The sequence below is a fragment of the Electrona antarctica genome (assembly GCF_951216825.1).
Source record: "Electrona antarctica genome assembly, chromosome: 17".
Classification (NCBI taxonomy): Eukaryota; Metazoa; Chordata; class Actinopteri; order Myctophiformes; family Myctophidae; genus Electrona; species Electrona antarctica.
In genome coordinates this window covers 40,907,595-40,923,987 of record NC_136798.1, presented here as the reverse complement: position 1 = coordinate 40,923,987, position 16,393 = coordinate 40,907,595, and positions in this window count along the sequence as shown.

The following is a 16,393-nucleotide window of genomic DNA, read 5'->3' as shown; positions in this document are numbered from 1 at the left end:
GGCTAGCTCGGCAAGGAAGCAGAAGGTCCACTCACGCGACCGTATTGCTACTAGCCAGTAAGCTAGCGCGATAGGGAAGCAGGGGTCTTTTAACGGAGCCCTAATGATACCTGCTGCTGTAAAATGATGTGTGGTAAATTATATACCATTCACCATACAAAAATACTTTACAGAGACACTTAACCAAAAAGCTGGAGAAGAGAATTGTGAGACGGCACGACAGCAGAGTAAGATGTTCCTCAGAGATGTTTATTTCGCAACACAGCATACAGCATACACCTCCGGACGGCATGACACCGCCCGTTAGACTGACCAAGTTACATTCAATTGCATGGCATTAAGTACAGTTTCACAGACAGAGGTGAGAATAGAGGCGTGTTCACTGTTCCTTTGAAGACAACCCAAGCTTACGCATTGATCAACCATTTGCTCCAAGTGGCCACTTTGAACCACTGTCACATGTAAATGTCCCTAGGTGTGTCCCAGGAACTAAACTCAAGACAAAAGGCACAGTAAAAACAAACCATCGACACCCCTGGCCTTAAATATCAAAGACAGACCTTGGAGACGAACTGACTAGTGGCTTGCGTAATTACTATAGTCAGACCTACTGAATAACAGTTGTCGAGTACATTTGTTCACATAGCCTATGTCCAAGAGAATTATTGATTCCCAGATATCACAATGTACTGTGCACTCTGTGCACATCGAAAAGCAACACAGCAGACAATAATGTGTTATATGTCTTCTTTTATATTCCTGAACCGATTATATGACGCAGGTCTCAATGGTTCATGAATAATGTTTGTTATGAGCTGGTCAAGCTTGCTCCATTTACTGCTTTGTATTCATGTAACTTCCGGTGCAAGATTTGGCTCCTATGAAAGTGTCATGGCGCAGCACAGTCACGTGACCATGACACTTATTCCTTCTCTAAGCTTATTTTACATTTGAATTCGTTTTTGGTGAGGCTAAATGTCATTTTGAGTGGTTTTGTGGCCAAGTATAATGTGTTGTTTTCCCCATGTGTTCCAGAATGGTGCTGTGTTTTGGTGAAAATAAGGGAAGACTACGTTTTTGGGGCTCCAGATCATTACATTTTTGTCTTTAGCTTAGTATTATTGTTCAAAATTATTTTGGTAAATAGTATTTTTGAATGCAAAACGTTTTTGGTATATTTTTGGTTATAATTAGGTGAGAAATGCAGCTTGTGCCTGCATGGATATCTCCAATTGTTCATGTTGAGGGAGCGTACCTATGTTCCCCAGGTTCTATGTTCCCCACCATGCAAAAAAGGTTCTTTGTTGTTCCCCACTTAGAATAAACCTAAACCTAAACCAGAAACCTAACCTAGTAATTGTTGTAATTCTAGTAAGACCAAATTCTGATTTAAACTCAGTCTTTGAACAATCCATTGAACTTTAGGCCTGCCTAGGCTACTTAAACTATCTAGTCTTAGCCAACTAAAAATTAACACTGGCATACAATAAACTAAAACATAATTGCTCAGACTCTTCAACAAAGATGGCAAAAACAAACATTCTTTGTACTGTACTTATACATACAATTGTATAGTACAAAACACTGAAGTCCTTAAACCAGAAACCTAACGCTAACCCTAAGGTGCCGTCCAACCTTAATGCATGTTCGGACTAACGGGACTTCGGATCTATGGGCAGTTCCCAACCCTAAACCCTAAGGTAAGTGGGGAACATAGAACCTGGGGAACATAGGGATGACCCAGTTTATACATCACTGTTAACAACTTTAAAACTTATCATATGTTGCATCAACTGCAGCGAGCAAAGGCTCTGCTCTGCTGCATCCAATAATACATATATCAGCCTACTAGTCCAGTGCGGACTGGTGATTTAATTTGTATTGGTGTCGAGTGCGAAGCTTGAACAATAGGTGAATTGCAGACCGCTACAGATAAACTGTGGATATTAACCTACCAATAAGGACCCTGGCCAAATGCCATTGCAGTACACCTGCAACAACAAGTCTATGGCCCTCATTTATCAACTCGGCGTACGCCAAAATATGGGTGCACGCCGAAATTACCGCAATTTTCGGCATTTACAATTTCCGCAAAACCTTGAACTTAAACGTGTGCCAGGACAAAAATCACGTCTGGTCGGGAGCTGTCGTAGGCTTTGTCCTCACCTGTTTTTCTGTCGTACAGAAGCGGAGCAGCATTGTCTGAACTGCTGACATGCTGTCACAGGCATCTAAACATATGTTTTCACTCCTAAAATGTATAAAACTAATAATACATGTGAAAAGAAAATAATTGTAATGGCATGTCATATGAAATTGGTAGGATATTTCCATGTGTCCAAGCAAATAAAATCGCAATTAAAAACAATGTTGCAAGTTAGATGCTTAAGCCATTTAAACAGTGTTTTGCATGAGCGCATACCGGTAGGTAAATGTGACTGAGGAGCCAGGGCAAGTGGGGACCACATCCGCATCTATAGGTAGGCTAACCCAGCCAGCCCACCACCACCAGTAGCCTACCACCAGTACCACATAAGGTTTAGGCTGCGCAGGGAGGCAGTCTAATTTACAGTAGACATAAACGTGCATGGTCAGGACAGTGACATTGACAGACAGAACAGGAGGAGGAGGAGATGCAGCTATTTGCAGCTATTTGCAAAACAGCATTTGTCACGGGCTGTGCGCGTCCAAACTCATTCCAATGACGTGAGCAATGTTATTTAATTCATGCTTCACAGAAACACAGGTTCAGGTTTTCGTTCACTAATCTTGTTGTATATTAAATGAATAACGAATGCCACAGACGAAAAACAGTCTAAGTCCACACTATTTATCCATAATGTATAAATGATAGATAAGGGGTCATAGGCCGTGAGCCAGGACCCCAAATCTGGGGTCATCTGTACCGATGGGGTGAATAAGTCTCATAGTGATTTTTGGGAAGGTATACATCCCTAGTGCTAGGAAAAATGTGATAGCATTGCATCTGTGGTAGCTTTCTGTGTGTTATCACTCCATTTATAACCACATGCCAAAACACAATTTTCAAAATCCGAATGGAGCATTCTACTTCAAACTGATGGTTCTCTCCTATTATTGATCATATATCTTTGAAGAATGGTTGGGATACAGCTCAGACTATATATTTCTCTGAAAAGTTGTTAAAATTAGCACATCTAGAAATGTTATCTATTACAGGAGAGACAACATATAGGGACTATATATTACATGAGACGTACTTCTGTTTTCATGAAAGATGCAGCACAAAGGTTCCCTCTGTAAATAACTGTAAATATTTAAAACCATCTTAGAACATACATTCTAATGAAATGTTTTATGAAATTCAATAAACTAAATATAGTGTAAGTGTACAGTGTAAGTAATGCATAAGATAACTTTCCGTTCACCATTACATCACCTTTTAGTCCATTTGACACTTCTATCTGTTCAATACCAAACTTAATAATGCTGTTTCATATTACGTTTTTGTTGTTGATTTGTATTTGGGGACAATTTTAGCTTGGTTGCCCAAACTTTGGTAATTGGCATAATCAAAAAAGGCCTTTATATCAGGTCAATCTCACATGTTAAAGGTCTGGTCAATGAAACAGAAACAACTATTTCTATTTCTATTACAACTTATACTTATACATTTGTAATAATAGCATAAGAAAATATGATAATATTTATCTTTTGCAACTACATTCAATATCTGTAAGCTTCAACTCATAATCAGGAACATAAAATCAACCCACCACATCCCCCTAGCCCTCCTGATTGGCAGCAATATCTTACCCAAATCCTGATCTACCTCATCGTCAAAAGTATATCCTCTTTATTATCAACATCACTTCTCATTTGTAGCTTCAACATCTCATCAGGTGTCAGGTCACCCTTAGCAAAATGTGGATCTCCCATCCAAATTGTGTGACATCACCTGAACTTTCAAATTGAGCTTGGTGGTCTGCCACATTCCACTTGTATATGAGTACAACTGTCGTGGTACAACAGCAGCAACAGATTGTTACATTGTGACACCCAACTCACCCAGCACATCAGGGTAGTCTGGGAAGTTCCCTGCCAGCAAAGTATTTTGTGCTCTGATCTTGCCTTTGCACATGGATATGAGGTTGCACAGGACTGTCCCATTGAAGGTCGTTAATGTCAAGGCAATTATGTTTATGCACTGTCAAATAGGTCTACATCTATTCTATGGTAACATATAGCTGTATAGTCATATTATCCTGCTCATTACTGTGCACAAATGTATACATCTTTGTGTTTGAGCACAATGCATTTTGAGAACCCCCACATTTTCAGTAAAGCGTGCACGCTGTGCGGCCCCCACACACCATCATTCTACAGTTCAATCTAGTTGAATACCCCTGCTGTAGGTTACAACAACAAACAGCTGCATATCAATATTAGGTGAATGCTGTGCATGTCAACCAGTGACCATACTGTATCTGCTGCATGCTTGGACACACCTGCTTATGAGACAGACATTGACCTGACCTTTAGCACATAAGATTGACCTACTTATAATACATTGATTTTATGTGACAGTTATTCTGTTCATTTTGTAATTGTATTGTTTTTACATAATGCAGTACAATAGAACATCACTTTGGGTGTGGTATGGACACCATTTTGGATTTGGCAATACATAATTAACTAGTGATGGGAGAATAATCGGCAAACACATCGGTATCGGACGATTTGAGTTGTTTTTAGATTAATCGGCATCGGTTTGATTAATCAGACCGATTACGTTTTTCAATAAACTTTTCCCTACTCCTTTTTCGAACATAGTAACTGCGAGAGTGAGGTCTAGCCAACACCAACTCGGGATTCCTGGATCGCTGCCCTCCACAATGTCCTATCCAACATCAGGTTATTGAGCTCTGCAGTGTTGTTAGCCAAGCTGTCGCGCCGCAGCACGTCTACATAGGTGGTACGCTTCTTTCCCCCCCTTGGCTTTGCCCTGGGTTTGGCTCCCATAGTCAATTTACTTGCCTCAAGTTCTGCCGTAACTGACGCAGTGCCCTGCCAGCCTCATCCTTCTCTCTCTGACTTTGTCCGTGACCCGTGGTAGGTCCCCATAGAGGTCCACATTTCTGATGTGACACCTAGTGCCATTCGTAGCATTCTTGTGTAGATTTTTCCTGTTGTACTGTGAGGGTCCATGTCTCGACAGTATCTATGAACAGCCGCCTCTTAAGGTCTTCTCCCATGTCTGATTTCCACACTCTTCTCATCCCGTGCAAGGCTTTCCAGGCAAGTGCTCTCCGAACCTTCAGATCCTTTTCAGTTGAGGCAGTCCAGGCCCCGAGGTACTTGAAGTCCTCGACTCGCTCGAGCACCGTCCCGTCTGCAGTGGCAATGGTTTTGTCCTCTGTGTTGACTGTCATTACCTTTGTTTTCTTGGTATTGAGCTTGAGGCCAAACTTGGACCTTGGCTCGAGTCTGGCTGTAGCTTGACTCTATCATCTGGACCAACTTTTCTGGAACTTCGTAGGCACGTAGAATACTCATGAGTTTCCCCCGGTGGATGGTGTCGAAAGCCTTTTGGAAGTCAATGAATGTGATCACCGCTGACAGGTTGCGCTCCCATACCCCTTCCAATATCCTCCTCAGTGCCAGTATCTGCCCGACTTTCGAGCATAAACATAAGTTAAGGATTATGAAAGATCATTATTATTATTATTTTTGGACGTTTATTTCCTTTGTCTTTTCTCATTTATATTTTAACATGTTTGGAATAAATAAAAAAATGAAAAAAATGAAATGAAATTAATTAATCGGTCTGTCTTTACAGATAAACAAGCCCAAAGTAACAGTTTGAACAGATCTACAAGCTCACAATATTATAAAGGTATTTAAGTTAGATGTGACTTGCCTAAGCCTGCAGTGCAGACACCCTGTTACATGTATTTTTCAGAATAGACAAAATTATAATCTTTCAATACAGAATGAGATCGACATTGGTAATATTGGTTATCGGCCATAACAGCAATTAATTATATCGGATATCGATATCGGCCAAAATGTCTCATCGGCACATCCCTATAATTAACTGATCACTTTCACTGATTCAGCCACATTCCTTTAGTCCTAAACCCCCAAATAATGATGAATTAGTATTAGTTATAGCCATTTTAAGCTCCTGGCAGCCATATTGGACGCCATCTTGAAAATGACGCCTTTCCAGAACATATATTTCCTATATTTTCAGTATATTCTTAAGCATGCCTAGAGGTACCAGAACCAATTGGAAAAACCTTTTCTATCATTTTTGGGGGGTGTATTACTATTTTTTTTTCATATTGATCCATGCAATTTTCGCCTAGTGTTATAAAATAAAATGCATGATAACACTCATAAAGCTACCACGGGTGCAATGCTATCACATATTTTCTAACTCTAGACATGTATACCTTCACAAAAATCACTATGAGCCTTATTCGGCCAGATGGTACAGACCAACCCCCCTGGCTCACGGACTATCAGGACAACGAGGCCTTTTCGTGGAGGGGTCAGAATGAAATTTGGACTTAGACTGTTTTTCGTCTGTGGTACTCTATACAACTAACAACACACATTGACAGTTGTCAAGTATGTGAGTGTGTGCGTGCGTGCGTGCGTGGACAACTGGACATGACAGCCAGACAAGCGAGGCGAGAGGGAAACAGTGTAGGGTAGGCCTACAGCTATTATTTAATTCATGCAGGTGTTTGTTCTTTATTTATTTAAGATACAACACACCAGTTGGGCTTGCAAGTTGCGTGTGCGTGCGTGCGTCTGTGTGTGTGTTTGAGCGTATGAGAGGGGGGGGGGGGGGGGGGGGGGGGGTGGCGGGCAGCAAGGCAAGCGGGGGAAACCTTTTTATTGGCTTTTAACATCATGTAACCCTGGTTACCATACGTTGTGTGGTCGTATTGCAGTTGTTCATGTCGCAAAAACGAGGGCGAGGCTTGATTTCATGGGGTGTGCCAGATTGATTTCAGCCGTCACATTTATCACTGCTAGGAATGAAATTAAGGAAGGATCAGCTGTTTGCGATCACTTTATAAATGCTGTGGCGACATGAGTGTACTACAAAACCTACACTCGAATTTGGGGCAGATTTTACACTTAATTGATAAATGAGGGCCTATGCGTGGTGTGTGCATAGCCATGTAAAACTATAATCTCGTGCTGTATTTTGCTCTCCATTTCATGGTCATGGAGGGGCGAGAGAGAGAGGGGGTGCAGAGAGAGAGAGAGAAAGGTGTGAATGGTGAGAAGAAAGTATACAGTGGGTCGCCGTGCACATATATGGCTCTCTCCTGTTTAGGGCGCACCCTTGACTGCATTTGTCACTGTGCCTGCATGCCGACAATGTGCGCGTGTGAACTTTTATTAGCCTACATTATAACGTTTATTATACACCTCGAAAATATAGCCACTCTACAAGCTCACAAGTGGTTGTGGACACTTCTATAGGTCTGACTCTGCTATTATTTTCTGTGCAAGACTTGCCAAGTCGCCAGAGCAATGGTAAAGTGTCTATCATTTTTAAATGATATGGAGAGAAAAGTCGAGAGTCGGGATTTGGAGATTTACGCACATAGTGTGACATGCTGACAGAAAAATGAAAGAAACATGTTCCACTTCCACTCACAATTTAGGTGGCTTTTAATGCGGTACTTATTCCTTCATTAAAAAATATGATTGAAGTGTAAATATACAATCAAATATAATATAGCCTACAATTGAAACCTGCTACTGCAGTGATTTCATCCTGTGTTCAATGCGTTTGTGTGGACTCAGATATCTCTGTCGTATGGGTAGGGATTTTTTCTAAAACAGGACGAAAATATTAGTTTTGCAAAAGATCCATATACGTGTAGCCTGGGCCTTATCCACTACTTTGACATCAGTACTTTAAGTTGTTATGTAAAACAGTTAATGCATAATAGCATTGTTCTTCTGTTTTTATTTCTATTATTTTAATAAACCATTTCTTATTTCACTTTGGTGAGGGAGCAAGTACAGTAGTCATAGTACAACAGCATTTTATACAAGAAAAGCTTAATCATCATAATCTGTTGATTTAATTCCATTTCACATAATGTTTGATGGTAGTCTCCAGTGGTGGAAGAAGTCCTTGTACAGCAGTAGTTGTTTTTTACTAAAAGTACCAATACCACAAAGTAGTACAGGTAAAAGTACTCTATTAAGAATCGTACTTGAAGTACAAAGGTATTGGCATCACAAATTATACTTAAAGTCAGTGGTGGAAAAAGTACAAACATATTTTACTTAAGTAAAAGTAGTTATTCTACTTGAATGTTACTTAAGTAAAAGTAAAAGTAACCAATTAGAAAATTACTTAAGTAAAAGTATAAAAGTAGCTTTTGGCTTGCCATTCATTATCAATGGCATTTAATGTTTGTGTTAGGACAATGTTTGTCTTTACATACACGCACCCTCAGGGTGCAAGCTCACAAAAAATATATTTCACAGTCAAATACATATTAATTTAGGGGTCCTAGTCTTCATATATACTCTAAGGTCCTAGTGGAGAGAGCCATTGCAAAAGTAGAAATACGAGGGAGAAAGTTGAAACAGCTATCAACTTTAACGACCGTCCCGTTCGACAGACGTTTTGCTGCAATCTACGGTAAGACTACAGTGATTAGTATTTCCATCACCTGGGTGGGTGACCGAGTCGTGTTGTACCGGTATGTTCCACAACACATCCATGCACAATAACAGCTATGATGACGAGCTGTCGAGCTGGCGAAAACAGAGCCGATGCAGAAGCAGCGTGGGCGTACACGCACACACACACACAGTCACACACACACACACACACACACCGCACGCTGTTTATTCACCGCACCAGAGAGAGAGAGAGAGACGGGCGCTCCTGTCCAGCTTTTCACCACACCACCATGCTTCTCTGTGTGAATGTGAACGAATGAGTGAGGTCGACTTTATAAACGTTATGCTGAAAATGTGGGGATTGTGAAATGACTGAAATCAAGCGAGCCCTGTATATTTTGCATGTTGTGCGCGCAGTGCGCGCACACGATTTTAATTTGTAACGAAAGGTGTCCAATTTTAATGTAGCAGATTAAAAGTAAGATTTTTTCCTTGTAAATGTAACGAAGTAAAAGTAAAAGTACAGAAAAAGAAAAATACTCAAAACTACTCAAAGCAAATGTACGCTTATTTTTCTAAATGTATTGATTATATTAAAATAGTGTTTATTATTATTATTATTACTCGTTACTGCAGGGTTTTATGATAATCAGAATTGTTGTTTATGTGCTAAAGATACATTGAAAGCTGTTTCACCATGCAATGTAAATCAATTAGGAGACTATTTTAGATGATCACTTTGACACTTCTGATCAATGTTTAAGAACGGTTGAAGAACTATTTAATTTTTTTTACCAAAATGTGGATGATTTCACCCACTCCACCTGGGGAGGCATACTTTGGTTAGACATACCATTGGTTAGACATAGCATTGGTCCGACTCGATTAAGGTTGGTGAGGGGTGCGTGAAGACGACCGGATTAAGGTTGGTGAGGGGTGCGTGTAGACGACCGGATTAAGGTTGGTGAGGGGTGCGTGAAGACGACCGGATTAAGGTTGGTGAGGGGTGCGTTAAGGGTTGGGAGAGGGTTAAGGTTAGGTTTAGTGACACTAGGGATATCTCAAACCCAGCAATGGCAAAATATTAACATTTGTGAGGCTGTAAGACAAGTGCTTTTTTAAGTCAGAATTATGCTCCAGTGTCACGATCTACAACCTCCCAGCACATCACATCTGCATCTGAGCTCATTGATTGGCAATGTTCACTGCTCAACAACATTGTGCACCGAAATATGTAGTAGAGGGCACATCATTAGTTAATTATAAAGTTGCTAAACGCATGCAATGTCCTCCAGGATAGTAATTGGCATCAATAACCCTAACCTCAGTATAAATAGCCTCAAACTATGCAGCCTATAGTTGACGAAGGCATACGGCAATATACAGAAAATATTCTTCCTCATGAGTGCATGCTCATGCGGGCATGTAATATCGTATTTGAACCATTATTGACATGTTTTACTTTTTATCCTTGCACAAAAAATATAAAAAAACAATTCAAAACCTGACAAATAATTATTTTATATTAGTCTATATTATTACAAAGGATTAGTAAATGGTGAGGGATAGACATCTCGTGGGACTTTTTCTTCACAGGGCCCTGGGAGGACTAGTCCCTCATTTGAAATATGATTCTGAATAAAAAACAAGACATTATGAATGTTAAATGAATCAATGATTGTGTTTAGCTGTGGCTGGCTGGCTGCATGTGGATATGCCTCAATAAAAATATACAGTCTGTATGAAGTCTGATGTATAACCAAACCAACGTCAAATCTCATGTTTAGTAGGATAGAAAATAATTCAACTGTTGGTCAACTGAGTACCATGCATCCAGAGCATCTATGGATCTGTGATCTCATCTTGATTTCTATAAGAAAACATTTGTAAATGTATACCTGAATATGTAAAAAAAAAAAAAAAAAAAAAACATTTATAAGAATTTAATAAACAGTAAATAAATAAAAATGACATAGCCTATTAGTAAAGTATATCAATATGTGCCGCTTATGTAATTCATTCAACTTCATTTATTTTGTAACCCATTTTTCACCAGGTGCCAGTTGCCTGGGCGCTACTCTCCCTCTGCCAACTTCAGAGGGTTAATTTATTGGAGTGGAGATGATAGTGGAGACAACTCCTTCACACACAGTCTACTTTTATTTCCACCAATACAAAAATACATTTTAATTCAAAATGTAAATTTAAAAGTATTTTTGCATCGTGACTACGAGCTATGCGACCTGTCCTTTTTTCAAGTTTGTCTCCTGTGGTCAGCACCTCCCCCACTATTGGTGTGCGCTCCTCTTTGTTTTTACAGTAACTTCATCAGCACTCGAATTGTAGAGCAAATAAAGAGCTTATATGAAGAGCTTAATTCACATGAACTTTAACTTGAAAATATGGCTAAAATACAAGAGGTCTGAGCATCTTACCTGCTTCAATGTAGAAATCCTAAAAAAGGTCTGGAGAGACAGAGTATTGTATAAATCCTGTAGATTATGTCCTTAGTCTGTTGATAAACACTAGCATTGAATGAATATGAAGATCGACTGACACGGCTCTGGGGTCCACTTCTTTTATAGCTTCAATAGGGGGGAGCCAGAGCCATGCCTCTGGAGATAAACCTGCCCCATACTGTATTTGCATACAGGGCTGAGGGCTGTTTTTTTTTTTTTTTTTCACTGGCAGATTTGACGTCAGGAGATCAAGTTCTACCAGTTTAAACCAAAACTATTTTGTTTGGTAAAAGAAAGATAAGAATCAAAACCACCATGTAGCCTACCTGTATTCAAGGTTCAAGGAGTGTTATTGTCATTCCATACAAGTACAGAACGAACTTTGATTACCCAGATTACCCAAAAATACAGTACGTCTAAAAAATAGGATGTCCCCTGCACAGCAAGCTAGTCATTCAATCGTTCACGTTCCATTATCAACAGTGGAACACTGCATGACCAGAGTAATCTAGATTCAGATTCAGATACCTTTATTTCCCATTGTGTAAAACACATAGGAATTTGTTTTGACATTGCGTGTGTGCATTCCTTATTTATTTTTTCACATATAACAAAAATAACAACAACACAAAAACAACACTGTGCAGGAAGTATAAATATAAAGTGCAGAGTTTATGGAACATAGTGCAAGGGAAGTGGGAGGGAAACCAGAGTCATTTAGCAGCCTGGCAGCTGAGGGGAAAAAGCTCAGTCTGTGGTGGACTTTTTGTGGCCTTCGGCAGCCGCAACCGTCTCCCAGAGGGGAGCAGGGTGAGGAGGCCGTGGCCAGGGTGGGAGGGGTCGGCCATAATCTTTCTCCCTCTCCTCAATGCCCTGGAGTCATGCAGGGACTTGAGGGAGGGCAGAGGACGGCCAATCACCCTCTCCGCAGAGCGTATCACCCGTTGCAGCTTGGCGAGATCTTTTGCAGCTGCAGCGGGGAACCAGGTGATGATGGAGTGTGTGATGGCTGTGTAAAACTGAGCCATCATGGTCCTTGATAGTCTGAACTTCCTCAGCTGCCTGAGGAAGTACAGCCTCTTCTGGGCCTTCTTCAGGAGGGCCATGATGTTGAGTTCCCACTTCAGGTCCCGAGAGAGGATCATGCCTAGGAACTGACATGACTCTACTGGGGTCACCTGGGTGCCTCCCAGCATGATGGGAGGGGGCGGGGCTGCGTTCATCCTGAAGTCCACCACCATCTCCACTGTCTTTAGAGCATTGAGCTCTAAGTTGTTGTTGCTGCACCAACTCCGCAGCCGCTCGATCTCCCTCCTGTAGGCTGACTCATCCCCTTTGGAGATGAGGCCCACCAGGGTGGTGTCATCCGCAAACTTCAGGAGCTTGACGGATGGGTGGAGGGAAACACAGCTGTTTGTGTACAGGGAGAACAGGAGTGGGGACAGGACACAGCCCTGCGGGGAACCGGTGTTGGTGGACCTAGAGCTGGAAATGCTCTTCCCCAGCTTCACCCGCTGTGACCTGTTGGTGAGGAAGCTCGTAATCCACCTCCGAGTGGAGTCCGGCACTTGCAGCAGGGACAGCTGGTGCTCCAGGATGGATGGCAGGATGGTATTGAAGGCCGAGCTGAAGTCCACGAACAGGATCCTGGCGTAGTCGCCTGCAGTGTCCAGATGTTGTAGGGTGTAGTGTAGAGCCATGTTCACGGCATCCTCCGTGGATCTGTTGGCTCTGTATGCGAACTGCAGTGGGTCCAGCACCGGATCTGTGATGCTCTTCAGGTGAGCCAGGACAAGGCACTCCAGGACCTTCATGACCACAGAGGTCAGGGCGACGGGTCTGTAGTCATTAAGGCCCGACACCTTGGCCTTCTTGGGGACGAGGATGATGGTCGAGACCTAGTAAGAGAGTAATGACACTCCCATTGACTCCCATTGTAAGGCTGAAAAGCGGACGTCACAATTTAGCCCGAAGGAGGGTCCTGAAGCTCTAGTCTAAACATTCCACTGCTCGCTCGTCCCACTCCATTCACAGCTTTTTTTCAGACGCACGTTTGCAGGTAAATTGATGAAATTACAGCATTTTGTGAATAGTGATTTGTTATATAACTAGCTTTAGTTCATGTTTATTGTAAGAAAATAGCCTGTGTTGATAGTGATGCAGTGGTTAGCAGTGTTACATCCAGCCTGATCAACATTGCTTTGACCCGTGGCCGTTCTCCAGCTTTCTGTTTTCTTTGGCATAAATAAAATGTTTATATTATTAGCTTTATTGTTCAACTTATGTTCAACCAGTAAGTCCATCTGATTAATGGTAGTTCAGCTAAATTATATGGCCAGGCTAGATAACATTAGTATCATAGACATGTTTCTAGCATGCTATTCATTGATTATTTCAGTCAGTCACGTTTGTTAAACAGTGCATAATATGCACTGTGATGCTGTGATAAGATCATTAGGCATAAATGGGGACTTGTTCACTGTAAGACAGCTATATCCAAAAAGCAACACAGTTTGTAATTATCAGAACTTTATAACTGTAGCATGAAACAATGCCAGTGCCAGATAAAGAGTGAGAATAATTATGTTTGAAGATACAGTTCGAAAATAACTACATAATTTCTGCTTATATAAGTCTACCCCTATTCATAATCATTTCAATTCAAAACATACGTTTACATTGCCAAAGCAAGTGTCAAAAACTCAAAATATAATAAAAACGGCATTTTGTAAACAGAGTTAAGTCACATTGCATTGTTACATGTTATAAAAGCTTAAACCACATCATAACAAGATCATTTATTTTTTACTAGGCAGAAAGTAATGAAATTAAGGATGGTCTACGATCATGAAAGTAGGCCTATAGTAATATTCTCCCTGTTACTCTTGACTGCATGTATAAAAATGTAGGTCCATTTGGTTCCATTTGCATACAGTCAGGATACAAACTACATAAATGGAACCAAATGGACCTGTTGTAGTTGTATACGTATTATATATACAGTCAGTTACAGACTTATACCCATTATTCTATCTTGAGACACTGTGTGTTTAGAAATACTTTAGTCCACTTAGCACTTTAGATTTCATAGATGGCTTCAGACTAGGTCCTGTTTGACAGTACTATCATCAGTGTATGTTGGAATGGATGAATGTGTATTCTCAGACATTTAACCAGCTCTGTACTTGGTCTGTCCCCCTCCTCCTCCTCCTCCACACCAAAACCTCTTTGTCGAAAATAGCAGATCTACAAGCTCTGCTATTTTCGGCTAAAGTTCTCCTCAGGAATAAATCAGTGGTTCTCAAAGTGGGGTCCTTGAGGTGGTTCCAGGAGGTCCCCCCAGCTAAATTATTGATAGTTGGGAATAGAAATAAAATAAAATAAACTCTTACAGGTGTAGAACGTAGAGGGTGTACAAATAGAACTTAATGCATACCAATCTGGGGGTCCTTGAAATTAAAAGGTTATGTAAATAAATATTAATTCAGTATGTGTTTTTGTGTTGTGTAAATATATAAAGTATATATTAATTAATACAGTATATGCATTGTGGATTTGTGCATTGTAGGACAGTACTTTGGGTGCCAATAGAGACCATTTGCTGTGTCCCAGGGAGCCAGGACACAGGACAGACATGTTCCAGACATTTTCAACATGGAGATCATCATAATGGGCTGGGGCTGCCGCACCCCTCTGCTGCGGTGGTGCCCCCTGACAAGCCAAGATTAAAGAGTGGAATAAATGTTCAGAAGCATCTTCGGTAACACTTTATATTAAGGTCGCCTTTATAATGCATTATAAGCTAATTTATAATGCATTATAATGCGCTTATAAGGCATTAAAACGCTCGTTATAAATGTTTGTAATCATGTATAACAACTTATAACCACGTTTATAACATATCATAAGTGCTGGTCATAATGCATTATTATGCTCAGTGGAACATTATACACATAAATGAGACGTAGCTCGCGGAGTTAGTTCAGGCAGATACACTCAAGGGGGTTCTTGCCACGTCCACGGGCGCATATACACGTGTATTACTAAGGTACTACACTCATGCTCATTCCTACTGCTATACGTTGACGTGGCAGTCAGCTGACCAATTGCTATGTTATTTAAGCTCACCTCAGTCTCTGTTCTTCCTGCTGTCATCTTCCTGCTGTCATTGTCCCCGGTCTGTTGGCATGCGCCTGTTGTCTACAGCTCTAGTTATCCTTATCGTCGTCATGTCCTCCGCTCATTCCGAGTCGGACGACGACGGCGTAATAATCGATCCTGATCCCGACGCTATTTTTGATGGCCAAGATCAAGATGCCGGTAACGAATTAACCTCAACGCCGTCGCTAGTCACGGCAACGGCGGTCGAAATAGTAGAACCGGCTCCAAGACGCAGCTCCCGCTTGGTGCAAAAGAAATTAGCCGACTGGCCGGTCGAACGGATTTTGGAAAGCCTTTACGCCCGTAGCGTTCCCGCCCCCATAGGCCTGAGCCACGAAGACCTCCTGCAGGTTCTGGTCATCGCAGAAGAGGATCAGGTCCAGGAGAACCTTGCCGGCGAGCAAGCCACGGCACCCACCGCCACGTATGCTGGCAAAGGGAAAGGCCCCGTGAAAAAACGCTCAGCAGGCCGCCCCCCCGGTCCCGCTGCCGCGGCAAAAAAGAGCAAAAGTTTTCCATCCGTGTCGGCTCCAGTGACCAGCAGGAATAATGATGACATCATCGTTGCCACCCTGTTAAGCCTAAAATCGTCGCTAGATCTAGTGAACACCAGGATCAGCACACTCGAGAATGCCAACATCAGCCCAGGGCTGTCCGGGCCACCTATGCCGCCCGCAGGCTCCCTCCCAGCGGCTACAGCTTCCCCGGCAGCCGCTAGCATCTCCACGCCTTTTTTGTTCCAACCCGTCAGTCCTGCTGCTCCAACTCATAGCTCGTTCACCGGCGTGTGTCCACACAAAAACCTGGGGAACAGCCGTTCCGGCCCCCTTCGCAGGCTCTCCTTTCATCCCTCCAGCTGCCGCTATCCCCGAGGGCCTCAGGAGCCATATACTCGCAGGTAAAGCATTGAGCTGAGCGTTATTTTAGCTGCATAAGCTTTTTGTGTATTAAAGCGCGCCTCTAATTGTCCGCTTTTCGACAGGGCTTGACGTTAACCTGGTCAAGATCCTGATTAACGCGGATGCTTCTGATAGGAGACTGGTGGAATGTGGAGATATCTCCTTTCTGTTAAAAGAATCGGATCCCAGGCTGACCAAGTCCCTCACCCTAGCCGAATTTGTTTC